This window comes from Aethalodelphis obliquidens, unplaced genomic scaffold, assembly GCF_003676395.1.
Source record: "Aethalodelphis obliquidens isolate GAN/ISIS:26980383/991018 unplaced genomic scaffold, ASM367639v1 scaffold22, whole genome shotgun sequence".
NCBI lineage: Eukaryota > Metazoa > Chordata > Mammalia > Artiodactyla > Delphinidae > Aethalodelphis > Aethalodelphis obliquidens.
The window spans coordinates 13647687-13665551 of NW_020837966.1; the positions used below are offsets into that span (position 1 = coordinate 13647687).

Below are 17865 nucleotides of genomic sequence, written 5' to 3' on the forward strand. Positions count from 1 at the left end.
GGAGATTCCAGAACTCTCTGTATGATCTCTGCAACTTTTTTGCATCTAAAATATTCCAAAATAGAATTTATTTATAAAAAATGTATATATTGCACTTATGTGAATGTGCCTACGTGCAGGGTTCTCGGGCTGTTTGTTGCAAATCCAGTAGGTAAGAATTCTTATACAGATTCATCTCTCTGGATTGACCACAGTTCTCATTTATAGAGAGTATGGGATGTAGTATACCCCGCTAAAAAGTATTTGGGAGAGAGAGTTCCTAATTCATAGGCTGATCATCAGATATTTCTAATCCCCGTAATTCCATAAGTGATTATCATTTTCACACTAAACTATTTTCATTCCATCTCACTGTCTTTCAGCCGCTATTCAAAAGTGATTATAAATAATGGGGCTATAAAAGCCATTCAATAATTAGGACACTCACTGGCCATATGCCCACCGCGACAATGGAAGGTGATTTATGTAAGGCAACCCCGTCACATCTGCCAACCTGGTTTCTCTCTGACGGGCTCTCCAATTGCAGATGAAAACATGGCTCTTAATAGCCATCTTTCTCTCAACTAGAGCATAGACTTGCGAGCCAAAGGGCTACAGCTTTTAAAATTTTATATACAAGGAAAGAAAACCAAACTCAATAAACCATTTTCTGTCTTGCCATTTCATGTACCCAGATAACAAGAGGGAAAGCAGAGAACATCATCAACTGGATCTGGTCAGAATCCTGGCCTTTGTCACAGAATGGGAAAGGCCTAAGTGAAATCCAAGGACAAAAGAACTCAGACCTCACTGGCCAAATCTCACCCCCTCAACACACAAGACTTCAATACACATAAGCTTAAGCCCATTGTATGATTCACCAAGTGTTTCTTAACCGGGTACCAGGGTTATATGGGCAGGAAAATTCTTTGCTGATGGTGGGTTTACCCTCTGGACCTCAGCAGTCCTGTTTTTGGCAGCTCCCAAATAAATGCCTAAAGTGCTCCCCAGTCATTGTGACAACCCTAGTGAGGCAGTCCCACCCTGGGAGATGGGTAAATGAATAGCAATCAGGAACAGTTATTCCTTAACTGTTGAATTTTCTTTTTTTTCCCATTTAGATCCAAGAGCATATTAGAAAAGAATATGGCAGAAAAACGTATTGGAGATGATTCCAAACTGCTAAGATCTGCTCTGCTCACACTTACATAACACACCTGTCTTCGAGTATAGGGGTACTGACCAAGAGGAAGCAGAGCTTAGTGCTGAGATGAGAGGTTTGCGCTAATCTTCACACTGGTCCAGCAGAGACCCTCTCTGGCAAGTCTCTCAATAGGAAACCCCTCCATCACTGTCTAGCCCATTGCTCTGGTTTACTGTGTTCACAGCCGTTATCATTCTTTGAAATGATTTATTTTCCTTTTTCTTGTTTATTACCTGTCCTCTCCCATCATGAGAGTTTCGCATGAGAGCTGAGACCCTCTCAGCTTAGAGGAGAAACTGGCATAGACCTAGTGATGACTAAATGAATGGATGAAGGATGAAAACACTAATTAAAATAATACACACAGTGGCTAATCCAGGACCAAGTAGACCTGCATTCCCATCCTGACTTTGCCATTTGCTACCTCCGTGTTCTTGGACAGGTTCCTTAATCACTCTGGGTCTCTGTTTCCTTACCAGCAAAATGGGGAAAATGAGTACATACAATACGGCTGTCAAGAGTAATAAATTAAAACATACAATGCAATGGTCAATAAATGTTAGCTACCCTCCCCCTGACGTGAAAGTAACATCTTTCAAAAAAAACCTTTCGTGGAATTCTGTTTGTCCTCAAGGACAGAAATTTTTAGAAGATTCATGATTATGACTGAATGTATAAAACAAGTTAAACAAGCTGACCTTTCCATATCACTAGGCTGAAAACTAATGAAAACTTATGTGCAATCACCAGATTGCTTTCACACACTGAACACTTACGGACAGAAGCGTTCGAAGTACACTCTATGGCCAAAGGTTAAGCAAGCAAAAAGACAGGATTTCCAGGTTTGTGTGGACTGTGGTGACAGTGCAGAGCATCAAACAATTGCCCTCCACCCTTCAGTCCAGCACCAGTTATTAGGAAATCTGGCATTCATTTTTTTTTTTTTTTTTTTTTTTTTTTTGCGGTACACGGGCCTCTCACTGTTGTGGCCTCTCCCGTTGCGAAGCACAGGCTCCGGACGCGCAGGCTCAGCGGCCATGGCTCACGGGCCCAGAGGCTCCGCGGCATGTGGGATCTTCCCGGACCGGGGCACGAACCCGAGTCCCCTGCATCGGCAGGCGGACTCTCAACCACTGTGCCACCAGGGAAGCCCCTGGCATTCATTTTTTATTTCAGCATTTATTTTAATGTTCTTCATATATGTGCTTTGTTGTTTCTTCATTATTTTAACTTGCATTACCCTGATGACTAATGATGTTAAGCATCTTGTCAGGTGCTAATGGACTGTCTATTCATTTGTGAAGTTCCTGTTCAAATTGTTTGCTGATTTTTTTTTATTAGTTTGGCTTCTTAATATCGACTTAAGAGTTCCTTATACATCCTGGGTACTAGTCCTTTGTCAGAAATATATTTTTGCAAATACCTTCTACTAGTCTGTGGCTTGTCTATTCACTTTCTTGGGGATGTCTTTTGATGAGTGGAAGTTTTGATAAATGATGAAGTCTCATTTATCAATTTTTATAGTTATTTTTGTCTTTATTATTCATTTGTTAAAGATGAGTCAGACAACAGGAACATGAAGTAGATAGAAGAACTCTGGGCAGTGGTCAGGAGACCTGAATTTAAAGTCTACATCTGTGTCATCTGTGTTTGGAAAAGTCATTGGTGAGGGCTAATTTTATGCGTCAACCTGACTGGGCCAGAGGTGTCCAGATATTTTGTCAAGTATTATTCTGCATGTTCCTGTGAGAATGCTTCTGGATGACTTTTACATTTAAACCAATATACTGAGTAAAGCAGATTGCCCACTCCAATTTGGGTGGGCCTCACCCAATCAGCTGAAAGCAAGCTGGACCAAAAGGGCTGACTCTCCAACAAATATGAGGAAATTCCTCCTGCCTCAGGCTTTGAGCTAGGACATTGGCTTTTTCCTTTTTTCAGACTCAAACCAAAACATGAGCTCTTCTTGTCTGAAGCCTGCCAGCCTTCAGACTGGAACTTACACCATCAGCTCTCCCTATTGTCAGGCCTCCAGACTAACTAAAACCATACCATCAGCTCTTCTGGGCCTCCACTGTACCAACTGTAGATCCTGGGGCTTGTCAGCCTACATAATTGCATAAGCCAATTTCTTATAATAAATTCTACATAAATAGATAAAATCTCCAACCCTAATACATCATCTACTTCTTCTAGCTCCAACACAGCATGTAGCATTCTAATAGGTACTTAATGAATGTTGCTGAAATCCCTAATAGATTGGCCTGGTTCACATATCTGTAAATAAATAGGCTGGATTTGACTATCTCAGAGATCTCTCCCATTCTAAAAATCTGATACTTATCTTCGTCTCACCTTTCTGTTCCTGCAAGGGCTTCTCCCTTGGGTGTCCTCTTGCAAAATTAATTCAGCTGGGCCTCAGAAAAAGTGACAAAGCATCCTCCTGGCTCATCAACTCGGCAGTCACTCTAACACGCCCCTACTACATATAAACCTGTTCTGGCTTGCTTCCCCCAACTTTGAGGAAGCAGAGTGCTAAGGAGTTCAGACAGTTCAAAGCTGTTTGACTGTTTACACACCACAGAGGTTGTAGCAGCTGAATTCTTAATAGCACAGGGAATTATACTCAATATCTTATAATAACTGATAATGGAAAAGAATCTAAAAAAGAAAAACATATATATATATAACTGAATCATATATATATCTATCTAAATCATATATATTATATATATATAACTGAATCACACATATATATATAACTGAATCACTTTGCTGTACACCTGAAACTAACACAACATTGTAAATCAACTATATTTCAATAAAAATTTTAAAAAAAGGATGCTAAAAACAAACCAAAAAACATAAATAAATGTAAAAAAAATAATAAATAAATAAATAACTTATATGCAGACATACTCACCCCACTTCTAAAATGACATTTAAAAAAATTGCAACAGACACCAAATGAGGCAGTAAACCCAATTACTGACTGCTGTTATTAGGCAAGCAAGTCACAGCTGACACTGCAGAGTTAGCAAAACACAGAAGGGGATCCAACATTTGTCAGAGGAACGAACAGAAGCATGTCAACACCTCAGCCTTTGGGAACCTCTGACACCCTCTCTTCCATTGCTTGATTTCAGACCAGTCCTTAGGAGACAGAAAATTATCTTTAGAAATTAAAGTGACTTTAAATAAATTTTGCAATGCCTTCTGAGACCAGCCTACACCCTAGGGAGATGACAAGCCACATTTGAGAACTCCTGCTTTAGAATAAGCCTATATGAAAAAAGAAAACTAGGTGATGTTGATTTAGAGTCACCATGAGAACCTGAAGGACTTGAATTCACCCGGCTTCCCTCACATGCCTCTAACAGCAAAAGCAGAGAGCTGCTCTCTACTTGGGACCTGGAATGTTCTAATAACAGGGAACCAGCCAGGCTTACTCAGAATTTAAGAGGTAACTGGACATTACCTGGAAGGGATGGCTATGAACCTTGCTGAACATTAGAATCACCTGGAGCACAGCTAAAATAATACCAGTGCTTAATCCCCCAACTCAGAGCAAGAATCTAGGGGAGGGACTGGGCATTGGTGGGGTTTATTTGTTTTTTTTTGTTTTTTCCATCTCCCCTAGTGATTCCAGAGTGAAGCCAGGGTTCTAAGCCTAGCCTACTTCTCTGATCTTGAATTCTCAGTGGACTCGCTAATTGTGAAAACATCTATGCAGAACCATCTGTGTATAGAGAATCCTGCAGGATCTCCTAAGATGAAGTACCCTGAGCTTCAAAGTAGAAATAAGACTCTGAGCCAGGAGCTGGGAGGGATGGGTGGCAGTGAAGAATATAAAGGGGAAAGGGAGCTAAAAAAAATAATAATAATTCCAACCCCCTCTTCGAGTCACAGCCCTGGGAATTTAAACTGGGTTTCTGCCTGCCCTGCCTAGGGAAGAAAACTCAAATAAGCTGGGTAGAAAATTCATCTCAAAGGATCAGGGGATGGCAGGTGACCTGGACTTTGATGTCTCTCACTGCAGCTCAGCCATCCTCTTGGCTTTCACACCAATTCCTGAGAAAAGTAATAAGTTACACATATTTAGTTTGAAGAACACATATCAAATGTAAAAGGTGGGAAAGGGGCTGTAATGGATGGCAAAGAACAAGGTGAGAAAGGGCGGGCTGAGAGCACAAATGCAGGGCTTTCCCACACTGAAATAATAATGCTGGTGTCTCAAAAGAGGTACAGGCTGGTTTTTGGAGCTGAATAAAGCACCGGCACATTTAGAAAGAACTAGAGAAGATGAAAGAACAAATAGAAGCCTCCCCCAAATTAAATACAACTCAAATGTGACTGCTGTGAATCGGGTAATTATTCTGTCGATGGATTCTACACTCAAGCTAACACTGAACCATGGACTGTCTCATTTCTTCAAGTGCCAACACCAAGTGAGGCTCTCAGCCACCCCCAGATCCTGATCAAGCTGTTCAGCGCTCACAGGAACAATCAATTTCCTTTAATGAGATACTATTCTGCCACTAGTCAGAGATATAGAAGCTACTACAATTATCCTTCTCTCCAAGGCTCCCGGGGAATAAGTGAAAAGGCTTTAAAATTGTTTTCATCAGCAACTACAAATATTTAACCCCGGAAGAAAACCCTTTCCTCATCCTGATACCAAAATTTTCCTTGAAGTATCTATGTACTTTCTTACCTTGACGTCTACCCTCCCTATAACCTTGATATGTAGGCTTTATTTATTTATACAAAAATCACACTGGTATCTTAAAAGTTGAAGCAAAATCAAATTATGAAAGTAAAGCAGTTACACTTTCATTGCTTTTTCTTTTTAAAAGAAGGCTACCTTAACATTTGCTCTTCTCCCCGTAATTAGAAAGAGAAAATGTAGTCAAACAGGCTTGAGCAGAAAAGGACTAAAACAGAAGTCCCATATATAAAAGAATAACAGCTAAAGAATAAAAGCTCCATCTCTCATTTGATAGGTATTACCTGCCTGAAAATTAAAACACACTTCGTGCTATCTCTAGAGAAGAATTCTGTTCCAGAACGAGGGTCTAATGTTTGAATTGTGCAAAGCCAAATCAGCCTGAAGAAACAGAAGGCTCTGCTAAGCTTTAGCAGAACAAGCCCTAACATAATACGCCAAGGAACACGTTTGACAAAACAGAAGTAGAAAAATATTTCAAAATCAGTTCTTGGCTTAAATCTAGCATTTGGCACCTCCAATAAACACAGAGAAGAAGAACTAACTTGGCTGTGCCGTGTGACTTTCTGAACTGCAGCAGGCCAGATGGTGGGGTAGACTATTCATTTCCCAGCTTCTCACCCTTTCTGCTCTTCCATTAGTGCCTCTACAGTTCAAGGTCCCTTAGAAGGGCTGGAAAGAAAATAACTGGATAAATGTGTATAACCAGTGTTCTGAGTAATTATTATCTCCTTTAAAACCATGCTGATAGCAAACATCTCATGCCAACTCAACAGTTCTCATTAATAAATGTTCTGGATTGTAGAGCCAAGTCAATGTTCCACCTGCAGGTCTATAAAAAGTAAAGCAGTGACATCTCCCCTTGTGGGAAGATGGGGAAGATGTGCATTTCCCTATTCCTCCCACTAAGTACAATACACCTTGCATGTCATCTATAAAGCAAACAAGAAGTCTCTGAAATGTAAACAGAAGAAGGCAGACCAGCTAGCAACCTCAGGAAAGACCTCAGCACACAGGTGAGTTCCATGGGTTTTCTTTACACCCTGTATAACCCAGCATTGGAGCTGAAGAAGCCAACAAACTGGTAAATGTCAATGGGTTCAGATGACAAGAGTCCAACAAAAGTCTGCTCTCTCTACCTAAAGAACAAGGTAATAGGTAGACTAGCAAGACAGAAGTGGTTTTTTGGTTTTTTTTGTTTTTTTTTCTGGGAAAGACCTTCAGAAGATGAAAAGACTGGGAGAAAATATTTGCAAACCACATCTCTGACAAAGGACTAGTATCTAGAACAGAGAAAAAACTACTACTCAACAGCAATAACACATAATTCAAGTAGAAAACAGGCAAAAGATAGGAACAGACATCAAAAAGATATCAAATATGAACATTTTACCAAAAAAGATATACAGATGGAAAATAAGCATATGAAAAGAGATTCAACATTATTAGCCACTAGAGAAATGCAAACTAAGATCATTAGATATCACTATACACCTATCAGAGTGGCTAAAATAATGACAACACCTAATGCCAGCTGGGACACAGAGAAAGTGGATGCCTCTTACACTGCTGGTGGGAATGCAAACTGATACAGCTACTCTGGAAAAGTCTGGTAGTTTCTTAAATACCTAAACATGCAATTATCATAGGACTCAGCCATGTACTCCTGGACATTTACTCCAGAAAAATGAAAAATCATGCTCACACAAAACCCTATACATGAAAGTTTACAGCTGCTTTACTTGTAATATACAAAAAAAATGGCAACAACCCAGATACCCTTCAGTGGCTGAATGGTTAAACAGAGGTGATAAATCCATACCATGGAATACTATTCAGCAATAAAAAGAAGGAACTATTGATACATGCAACACTCTAGCTGAAACTCCAGAGAATTATGATGAGTGAAAAATGTCGATCCCAAATGGTTACTTTCTGTATGATTCCATTTATATAACATTCTTGAAATGACAAAAGGCAGCAAGAAGCCAATCCCAAATGCTTACTTTCTGTATAACTGCATTTTCACAACATTCTTGAAATGACAAAAGGCAGCAAAAAGCAAGGAAGAGGTTCTCCCTTATAACCCTCCAGAGGGAACAAATCCCTGCCGACATCTCGACTTCCAACTGCCGGCCTCCAGAACTATGAGAAAATATATTTCTGTGATTTTAAGCCACAGGAAACTAACACACCAACCATATCAGCAGCCCATGGAAACCTGCTGGGAATCCAGATCCTCAGGTCCTGACCAGAGCAAAGTGAGTCACAATCAGCATTTAAGCAACACTGCCAGGTGATGAGAATGCAAATGAACTTTGAGGGGCACTAATATGAACTACTACGAGATTCTTTTTTTTTTGGCTGCACCGCACGGCTTGTAGGATCTTAGTTCCCGGACCAGGGATCGAACCCAGGCCCTCAGCAGTGAAAGCACAGAGTCCTAACCACTGGACCGCCAGGGAATTCCCTACTACACGATTCTTGACTCACCATAGTGATGACTTTGTACCAACGTGGAAAGCATTTATGATATCCCTGTATGTAAAATAAGCAGGGAACACGTTCGAAATTCCACATTGCCAATGGGATTTGTGTGTGTGCATACAAGTCAAGGCCTCGCAGGACATAAGCAAAACATAAAAAGAGCTGTTTGGGGACAGAAGGGTTGTGGCTCCTTCCCCCTCAAGACCCCCACGTCTTGCTCTTAACACTTCTTATAATTCTGCTAATATGGTATATGATAATTTTTCAAGAACATTTGACTTTTTTGCTTACTGCTTTCCTAGGATCATGATGACTTGGTGGAATGAAATCCCACACACTGGGCTAACCCAGGCTCATGAACAACCAGGTCTACAAGGGCCCTGGCTTGGTTTTAGCCAGTTCAACTACCCGCAAAAGGAACAACACAAAATAGTGGTCCAGAGGCTTCTTATTTGAAGGAACACCCAAAGCAGTACAAACACACTCTGGAGGTAAGGTCTACGTTGCCAGTAGAGTCATACTCCCTGCATGTCCAAAGTCTTTGGGTCTACACTTGCTCCAGGATACAGATCTGGTAGCAAGAGCCCAGTACTCACCGGAAACTCTCAGTGCCCTGACTGTGATGGTGGTTAGCAGGACATTACGGCCAATGTGCTTATACACTAAGCCCACTCTTCCAGCCACATGGCATCAGCAACACCAAACAAAGAAATCAACTGACTGTTAAGAGTGAGTCAACTTTTAAATTCTTTGCTTCCTTCTTTTTCTCACTGCAGGCAGACATCCCAAGCATGCCATCCTTGTAAATGGCACCAAGAAAACACCACCAGATTTTCAGAGGATCCAAGAGACAACCCTTGTCCCCTAGCTGAAAGCAACTATATGCTTCACTTAACCCCAAAGTTAATTCTTCAAATGATTTTTTACTACAAGCCAACTTCCTCCCACCCCCCATCTTAAAATGACTACATTTCAGATAAACTCTTCAGCTCATCTTTAGAGTATGTAGTGCCCCAGTTCAAACATGTTCCGGGAATATTTATATGTAAACATCTAAAAACCTATCTTCTTTAACTACTACACTGAAGGGAAAAGAAAAAAACACTTTAAAGGGATAATGCTAAGTTGGCTGAACAAAACAATATCTACTTCCAAACTTCAGCAATTATTTATACACATGCCATCCAAAATGAAAACTAAATGAGCTTTCTTATTGTTTCTATACTAGCCACACTCATGCTATGAAGTCATTATTTAAATATTTTTAAACTCTGATCATCAAAGGGTAGATAAATAAACACTCTTCTAAGAAAATTTGGTTTCACTTTCTATAAATGAAGTCACTTGCCATTATTTAAGTATTTCAAGAAGAAAGTGAGATTCATAGTCATTCGAAGTGAGATTCGAAAGTGAGATTCATAGTCATTCGAAGTGAATACCACCTGGAAAAAATAAAATTTTACTTTAATTCAGGGCTTTCAACCTTATATAGGGCCAGATAATTCTCTGTTGTAGGGGGCTGTAGGGGGCTGTGCTGTGCATTGTGGGATGTTCAACAGCATCCCTGGTGTCTACCCACTAGGTGCCAGATGCTACTACTCGTTTGCTGCCAGCTGTGAAAACCAAAAACATCTCCAGACATTGTCAAACATCTCCTGGGGAAAAAACTGTCCTCAGCTGAGAACCACTGCTTTAACTTAAGCAAAGGGCAGCCTAGTCGAATCCTGAGATGAAACTGAAATCTCCCTAGGCCTCTGTGGTTTAATGGTTTGCCAACGCAACAGAATGACTGTCGCCATTCAACTTCCTATGACTGCACTTTGGGAGTCATCCAAGTATTAGTAGATTTCATGCAATGCAAGTCCATGCATGAAGAGGCGTCAGCTTTACAGGGATTGAAATAACGGTGATGTTAACTGGTCACTGGTTTTTTAGAGACTGAACGTATGTGTAATTCTGAGGGCTGAAGCCAGTGACCAGAGTTACTATGAGGCATACCTGAAAAAGTCACTATGCCCAAAACATAGTGCAGTCCTGGCCAAAGTTATCATCAAAATATGACCCCCTATTAGCCTAAATTGCTGGAGTCTAGGAACTCTGAGTAGTTAGAAGTTCACCAGGTGAGCTCATTCATCCACAGAGGTCACCTGTGGTTATAAAATAAATTCAAGGGGTAAGCAACCCTGCATGTTATTTTTCTGTTTCTTTCCCAATGAAAATCTGCACTGGACTCACCACTTGGTGAGGGGGAAAGCGCACCTTCTTGTACCTGGAAGTCACCTTTATATATTGGCCTAGATAGAGAACAGACGGCAAAGGTAGCATCAAATTGTTCCAGAATGCAAAGATTTATCACTTGCCGTTATTCTGCTAAGGTGTAGATCTCGGGGGTCGCCGAATGGGGGGAGGGGGGGGGGGCGGCACAGAATAGAAACTGTTGTTGTGTGGTGTGTTCACAAGTTAATCAATCATCCCTAAAGTTTTCAACACACACACGGCAAGATACACAAAACTGAGGACAGAGAAATTTCCAGTAAAATTTTTAAATGGTGGAAGTAGAATACTAGCATATGTATTAAAGGTATAGAGAGAGCTGTGGAACGCTGACCCATGTGGAATATAAACAAAAGGAGAAGCACAGTTGTGAAGTAAGAGCGCCTGATAATGATCAGTGAAAAGGTTTCCTTGCCACTTTCAAATCAAAGGTTTCGTCAATAGTAAAAAGCTTCAAATTCACAGCTTCATTCAACTCACACTATTGAGTCTTGTTCTGTGTGCTAGTGACAAGAGTATTCACTGTCCACTTTTTGCCCTGAAGAATGTCGTTTTCATTCTGGGCATGGTGATATGCCAATATGCCAAATTTACCTGCTCTTACCTTTTCTTACCCAAAGTCACAGTATTAACCTGGGTCAGGGCATGAAATGCACATTTGTGTAGGAACCACCAACCCCTCTGCGTCCGCCTGCTCACTGCATTTCTTTTCCTAAATTTCTGAGTGTTGGGTCCCAACTATAAGAACACAAGCTATACTGACTTCATTGTCCCGTGGTTTGAGAAATGTAAAATCTTAAGCATGAAGCACACGTGGAGTGATACATGTATTTTGCAACTGTCAAATAACTTAAATTTCAATTTGAAAATGCTCTTGCTATCACCCCATTTCTTTCATATCAATTTCAAAAAGTGAAAATGGTCTCCTGCCTCAGAACAGCAAGCCCAGTTGCAATCATTACAGGAGTCTTTATAAGCTCCCTTTATTACACACAATGCATTTTCCTACCAGTGTGAAGGCCAGCGGGGGGGCTCTCATTCAACTCCCTGGCATTGGAACAGTATGATGACTGGGAATACAGACACAGAGAGGAGAGAGGCGGAGAAAAACACCATCTCACCACCTGTAGTCCCAGATGGCACTGGAAGACACTTCACTGAAAACCCATAAAGACTTTAGAAAATATAAAGTAATGCACTGATTAAAAGGAAAAAAATCTACATCCAGCCACACAGAGTTATGGTACAGATTATTACATACACAGTCAACTGTGACTTTGGAAAGAGAACCCAAACTCAGCAAAACACAGATGAGAAAATGAAGAGCTTTTCTGTTCTTCTTTCCACTAATGGTACAATGCCTACAGATTTTGTTAACTCACAGAGTTTTTCCATTTTGCTCACTTTGACATGTGGAGGAGAATTTTGAGTCGTCCTCATCCATCACCACGATGACTGCAACTTATTGCAGGACTGTGCTAAGTGCTTACATACATTATTGAATTCAATCCTGACCATTCTTTGAAATGGGAATTCTCATTACCTCTGTTTTAGGAAAGAGAAACTGAAGGACAGACAAGTTGAGAAAGTTGCCCAAGGTCACACAGCTTAGTAAGAGGTAGAAATTGGATTTTAACTTAAGCAATTCAGTTCCAGTGTCCAGGCTCTTTCACACTCTTGTGAAAAGTCATGTTATTCAGCAACGAAACAATCTTCCTAAGTTTTTTGGTTTTGCTCTTTTTTTAGTTTCTTCTCAAAGGTTGGCTGTACCTTGAGTCCCCTGACAACCTGGAAAGCTCTTGTGTCAAAGACATTGGAGCTGTCTGTGCATAAAGGCACGGGTCTTCTTGCCAACCATGGCAGATTTCAGTTTTGTGATAAAAACATAATCCTCTAGTGTCACCAACTCTGCATCAGGGAAAGAGAAAGGAAGTTTCAGAAGTGCTAAATTAAAAAAAAAAAAGTTTCCCTCAATATCATCACAGAAATTCTAGACCATATGTTGAGAAAATTCATTCTCCTTAACCAAAAGTCAGAAAACTTGCATTGATTTCAAAGCCCCTTTGCCTCTGATGCATTTTACTGTCTCTCAAACTACATATGACACTGACAGGATGTCAGCTCTGTTTGTGTTTTCCAGTTGGCCTCCCAGAAGGCTTAATATTGGAAATGAGGTGAAGTCTGGTGTCAGTTTTCAAACTAGATCTCAGATTCAAAGGGAGTCAAATTCTATGTGCCAAACGACCATTAAACACAGACCAATATACACCTCTTAAGCAATTTTCAATTCTAAATCTTATCCATATAAAATATTATGGAATATAAAAGAGGCTAATGGAATTAAGATAACTATCATAGGTAAAAGGACAAAAGAATCTTTTAGTACAAACTTCTTATTCCAGGGGGAGAAATGAAGAAGGGCTATCTCACAAAGAAATGGGAATAAATTAAAGAATATCTACTGTGTTTCACACCAAACATAGGCTATATCTGGAGGCATCAAAAAAGAGATACAATAGCAAACAGGATGATAAGGAGGCTAAGGATAATGATATCAATAGCTAAGGTTTATGGAATGCCTGCTACCTGCCAAGTATTGGACTAAGAACCTTGTATGTGGCCCTACCTTCAACCCCACCACATCCCTAGGAGGTAAATACTACTGTTAGCCCCAACGTAAAGAAAGGAAACAGAAACAGAGGCAGGTGTAGTGTCTTGCCCAACGTATACAGTCAACGTGGAGCTGGGATTCACCTCCAGAGCCTGTGCTAACAATGCGTCCCAGGTAAAACAACAGAACGTATGCCTCTGAATTAATTAAGAGGGATGGGGGAAATGCTCTCTACTTTGTATGTACAAGAGGCAAATGTAGCCAGTCACTGAGGGAGAAAGCTGCACTTATTTCCTAAATAAACCCCTCTGCTAAAGGGAACACAAAGCAGGAGCCCCAAGCAATTGGGAGCCAGTGCAGTGAACCGCCCCACCCCGCCCGCTTCAACAGCCTGGTTAAACTTTGGTTTCTATAAAAATCTCTACTTGGCTGCATCCTAATTAGCCTGAGCTTTGCGCAGCCAAAATCCAGGAGCAATGACTCTTTGCTCCCAAGTCTGGAGCAAAGCCCAATAAAAATCAAACCAACTTCCATAAAAGCCTGCAACAGAAGCAACAGCACTAAGACCTTGGTTTAAATCTTGACTCTGCCATTGAATGGCTACCTGCTACTGGGAAGGTCACCAATAGTCTGAGTGAAATTTCCTCATCTATCAAACTAGCATAGCAATACCTTCCATAGAGGGTCATTGTTAATTGAGATCATGCATGTAAAACGCTTACACCACATCTGATATACTTATCAGAGAATCATTGTGTGCACACAGAAAATCATTTGGAGTTTAACATGAATTCAGTATGTTAGGACTTTAAAATGATGTGGAAGCCACGCCAAGGAAAATTAGTGACTTAATCCTTTGTACCCTGGGGAAAGAGATTTAAGGCTGAAAAGAACAATTTCCATTGCAAAGGTGGAATGAGGTGAGGGTTTCTTAACATTAACCGATTCTGGTTCTTTGGCTCAAAATCACTTACAAAATCTTTCTTTTGGGCTCCAGAGAACTATATAGTTCTCTTTATAAATATCACTGTTGACTTTTCATAAGGATGTGATGAACCAAATACCAGTATGTCAGTGGAGGAATGAAAGCTCCAGTTTGCTATTCAGTCAAAAATCCAGTGGTCAAGTAAAATGCTATTTTCACAATCAAGTTTAATTTAAAAATGAATTTTTACCTTTTCTGTCCTGCAATACCATCTATAAGCACCAAGATTCCCACTTGCTAGTTACCAAATTAAGGTAATGAGCAAACGAATTCTACAGGATATCTCTTCTCAGATACTAATGTGCCTTTCTTTCAATTATCTAGGAATTTGGTTTAAATGCTGATTCTGGTTCCTTAGGACTGAGGCGAGCCGTGAAATTCTGAGCTTCTAACAAGCTCCCAGGTGATGCCAATGTTGCTGGTCCATGGACCACACTTTGAGTAGCAACGATGTGGGATACAAGTCATCTATCACGTGGGCTCATTCTCTCTCAAATCTAGCTTTGAATTTTTTTTATCAGCTCAGAAGCCACTTTTTGTCCTCCTACCTAAGTTTCTATCCAACGCCAAAACCAAATGAAATACCTTTGAAGTACAAAACTGTGTGGAGTCCAAATTTGAAGGTTTTCTGTCCCAGTACCTTGATATAACTACATCAGGATGAAGACAAACACAGTAACTACTAGAAATCAACCAGAACGTACATCCACAACTCCTTCTTTTAAGGATCAATGATAGTGGCTCCCTCTTTACGTGTCTCATGCCAGTCCTGTATACTCATCTAATCCTAACAACCACCAGGTAGGTCCTATTTATCTCTGTTTTGTAGAAGGGGAAAGTGAGTCTCAGCCAGATTCAATAACTTGCCCAATGTCACCCAGACAGGAAGTACCGAGCGTGTCTGACTACCAAGTCCAGGCTCATACCCGCTATGTTGTGATGTGTAATTATTCCAGAACTGCCAATTCTGCTTCTGGAGAAAATCCACACCAAACCACTCCCTGTGTTACAGTGATGTCAGCCCCAGGTGCTACCTTTCTCATCCCTCAAATTTCCAAATGAGTAGATGGTGAAGAAAGCAGGTTCCCAGAGTTTGGTTGGGTCTCTCCAGGTGATGGATTGAACCCATGGTTTATAGCCTGTCCAGAACAATACGAAAAAAAAACAGATTATAAATTGGCCACATAGAAATCACTCAGCTATCCAATTTAACTGCTATTTAGAAGAAGACTCCTCTGTGCTCTGTTGTTGGGTACATACAAGAAAGAGAAGGCATAGTTTCAGCCTCCAGGGGAACCCAACATTTTTGGTGCAGTAAAAGATCATTGATTTGATTCATTCATTCCAGAAATGTTCACTAAGTGACTATCCCATGTCACCCACTCTGCAGGGTCCTAGGGCTATGAAGGTAAAGACATCAGACAAGGGTTTCACCCTCTCTGAGTGCACAGTCAAGCAATAGAAATACACATTAAATGCACAATTATACAAATAATCACAATTGTGGCGAGTGCAACAAGGGTAAAGTACAAAATGCTAGGTGAGACACGGCCTTGTCTAGGGCCACAGACAAAAAACATCCTAGAGAACTCAGGCAAGGTTAAGACAAACATGCAAACACCCATACTTATTCACCTTTGGGTGGGGCGGTGTCTAGCTATACAAAGTGACTGTCCCTTGACTACTCTGAAATCTATACATTCACTGGTAATGAAGAACATTATTGTCTTTTGAAAAAGTTTCCAGATCTCATTAGGGGAAAGTGGGCCAGATTTCTGCTCTTATCATATGATTATTTCAAACTATACTTAAAATCACAGAAAGCGGGAATGTCAAAAAGTTTTCTGACGTCTTCAATTATTCTTTTCACTTTCATATTAGACAAATTTTGCTGTAATGAAACAAGATTAACAAGGAACATCATCTCCATGATGTCTAGTCTTCCATAACAAGCTATTACAACATGATAGAATCATCTATATGATGCCAAAGAACCAATTATTACTAGAATTTAATTCTGGGAATAAGAATGGTGGGGGAAACGCATCAAGTTCAAACAGACACACACTTATCAAACTGGCACCTCACAGGCACATCAAACAAAACACTAAACTACAATCCAGGATTCCAGCATGAATACTCATTTTTCTGAGGCAAATTAGGCACCCTTCAGGACACAGAACCATTTTCCCTGACATCAGTTTAGAGCTCTAGAAAATAAAAAACAAATTGCAAAGCTCAGATGTCTGTCTTCTACACATTTGTGCACTGGGTGGTTTGCAAAGAGATTAATTGTGGGTATATATCCCCATGGGGGTAGAACTAGGCCTTTTCGAATCCCCAGTCTCAATCTAGAATCAGTGGGGAGAAAAGCAAATGTCAAAGCATACCTCCATTATCCTATGTAAATTACAGAATAAATGATTTCCTGTCAACAAAGTGAATTCTGTATGTTGTTTTGGAAGGGGCATCTTATTAAACACACAAGTCATCTTCATAATTAAACAAGGACAAATTCAGCAGAAAACAGCCATTTAAAATGACCTCTTGGTTTTTCAGAAAAACAGCTGGAAAATTAACACTCTAAAATATATGGGGAAACAGAAACCACAGCAACACATCAATAAGCAAAAGGCTCTGCTGCATAAGGGTTATGACTGGACTCAGGTCAAGACTTTTGAGTTGGAATCCCTGTCCTGCTCCTTCCAAGATGGGAGACCTTGGGCATCTCATCTCTGGGCGTCAGTTTCCCCATTTGAAAACAGAGGATGACAGACTTGTTAAGATGTGAAGCATATGAAGTACATAACCTGGCACTTGGTATTAGTAATCATGACCTGTTACTTCTAGTCTCATAATCATCTTTGTATTTTTTTATTATTGCCACCAAGAGAGCAGGCCATGGACATACTGAAAAAACAGGAATTACCAAGAACTCCACTAACAAATTCAGGATAGAAGTTCAATCAGAACAAACCAAAAGGTGAATTAAAGGAAAAAAAAATTAAAATAGTCATTAGATTGGATCCATTCCCCTCAGCCCCACCATAACAAGTAGGACCTATTCAGTCCAAGGAGAAATCAATTTGCCTCGACCTGATATGCAAATGAGCACTCTAGCCTGGTTTTACATGAAAAAGTACTTGTCTAAATTAGGGATCAACAAATGTTTTCTATAAAAGGCCACACTGATTATTTTAGACTTTGCAGACCATATGGTTTCTGTAGCGACCACTCAATTCAGCCATTTAGTGTGAAAGCAGCCACAGACAATGCATGGATGCGTAGGCATGGGTGTGTTCCAATAAAACTTTACTGAAATGGGGGCAGTTTACCAACCTCTGATCTTAATGGAAGTTTGAGAGGTCAGAATGGTAGGTATGTGTTTGTTGTTTTTCTAGCTGCTGGTTCTGTGGACTTGCTGTGATTTCGGGGGCCGGGGATGGGGCAGGGAATGGGTGGAGCAGAGATGTGGGGTGCTGGGCAGAGCACTGCAACGCCTGTTCCAGAGAAGGACGAATCCTGTACCAAGCACAGACTGGGGGTTCAATAAGTATGTCTGCAGTGTGCTACGTCTTTAACAAATAGGGAAAAGGTGA

General features: G+C 40.5%; 1 protein-coding gene across 13 annotated transcripts in view; it reads right to left on the reverse strand.

Annotated features, from left to right (window-relative positions):
- MAGI1 (membrane associated guanylate kinase, WW and PDZ domain containing 1) overlaps positions 1-17865 on the reverse strand; it is a 623112-nt gene that overhangs the window by 283488 nt on the left and 321759 nt on the right. The gene's annotated exons all lie outside the window — the stretch shown is intronic.